We start from the raw sequence: 1,659 nt of genomic DNA, 5'->3' as shown, positions 1-1,659 counted from the left end.
TCGAACCCTGATTCCCCGTCACCCGTGGTCACCATGGTAGGCGCCTAAAGTACCATCGAAAGTTGATAGGGCAGACATTCGAATGAGTCGTCGCCGCCGCGGGGGCGCGCGATCGGCTCGAGGTTATCCTGAGTCACCAAAGCGGCCGGGGCGCGCCCGGAGACGCGTCCCGGATGGGTTTTGGGTCTGATAAATGCACGCGTCCCCGGCCCTCGCGGGCCGGGTCGGCGCTCGTTTGCATGTATTAGCTCTGGAATTGCCACAGTTATCCAAGTACGGGTGGAGCGATCAAAGGAACCATAACTGATTTAATGAGCCATTCGCAGTTTCACTGTACCGGCCGTGTGCACTTAGACCTGCATGGCTTAATCTTTGAGACAAGCATATGTTACTGGCAGGATCAACCAGGTAGTAGCCGTAGGAGAGCCTCGCTCTGACCCGGGGTTCACGCGGCGCGGGTCCCGGTTTCCACCCCCCGGGGGGAGTGGGACCGGGGCCACTCTCGTGTGGCTCTCCCCTCTCGTAGGCTGAGGGGCGGCCGGGTGGGCCGTAACCGAGGAAAGGTGCGTTTCGCGGGGCCGGGTGGCCGCGACGGGCCGGGGGCGTCTCCGCCCTCGGTCGCCGAGGCCCTCGCCGGCCGCCGGTGGCGGACCTTCGCGTCTGACGGACCGTCTGAGTCTCCCGCGGAAAGGGTCGGGCGGGCTCCGGAGAGCCCCCCTGGAGGCGAGAGCGCCGGGTCGGGGAGGAACCGACCGCCCATGGCGGCCGACGCGCTAACGTCGGCCGGGCGGAGGCCTGCCCCAGGCGCAGTTCGATTTCCAGAATCTCAGGGCCATGACACACAAAGCGTATCCGGGCGTCACCCCGTAACGGGTCATTAAGGCTGAGACGTGGGCGGCCCTGTCCCGCCCGGGGTTTCGTTTAGCGGCCGACGCCGGTTCGTTTTGCGGCCGAACGACGCCGGTTCGTTTAGCGGCCGAACGAAGCCGGCTCGTTTAACGGCCGAGGCCAGCCGGGTTCGTCCCTTCCTTGGATGATTTACCATTCGTAATAAGAATCGTCACTACCTCAGTGCAGAGGGACTTTTTCGAGGCATTTGTGTCCGCTCGAGAGGCCTCTCGCTGGGCTCGAGAGGTCCTGGGATCCGGTAGCCTATCACCTTGGAGAGTCAGCGAGGTGCTCTTCCCTATATACCCGATGGCACCTGTTCGGGCCACCGTCCCCTGCTGGACGGGGCCCGGCTCTGTACCGCCCCAGACAGAGCGCCTTCGTCGGTCACGAAGGCAGGGTCGTGGACCCTGGAAGCGCACGAGCCACCCGACTCGGCTTCCATAGCGGCTGGCGGCCCTGGCCCGCCCGAGACGAAGCGCCTTCGTCGGTCAGACAGATAGGGTCGAGGACCCTGGAAGTGCGAGAGCCACCCGACTCGACTTCCACGGCGGCCCGGAGGCCGGGCCCGTCCCCGTCCGTGCCCGGGGACGGGGCACCTTCGTCGGTCAAACGCGTTGGTCTTGGACCCTGGAAGTGCACGAGCCACCCGACTCGACTTCCATAGCGGTCGGCGGCCCCGTACCGCCCCAGACAGAGCACCTTCGTCGGTCACGAAGAGAGGGTCTTGGACCCTGGAAGTGCACGAGCCACCCGACTCGACTTCCATAG

General features: G+C 65.3%; 1 non-coding gene across 1 annotated transcript in view; it reads right to left on the bottom strand.

The window, feature by feature from the left end:
* LOC135766286 (18S ribosomal RNA) overlaps positions 1-411 on the bottom strand; it is a 1,855-nt gene extending 1,444 nt beyond the window's left edge. The window contains exon 1 of the ribosomal RNA XR_010541498.1: positions 1-411. This exon is cut by the window's left edge and continues 1,444 nt beyond it. This is a non-coding gene — a ribosomal RNA (18S ribosomal RNA).
* Between the last annotated feature and the right edge of the window lie 1,248 nt (positions 412-1,659).

Source organism: Paramisgurnus dabryanus, unplaced genomic scaffold (assembly GCF_030506205.2).
Source record: "Paramisgurnus dabryanus unplaced genomic scaffold, PD_genome_1.1 h2tg000330l_1_43277__unordered_in_group0, whole genome shotgun sequence".
In the NCBI taxonomy this organism is placed as follows: Eukaryota; Metazoa; Chordata; class Actinopteri; order Cypriniformes; family Cobitidae; genus Paramisgurnus; species Paramisgurnus dabryanus.
The sequence above is the reverse complement of the archived record's forward strand: the minus strand, read 5'-3'. Positions and strand labels throughout refer to the sequence as shown.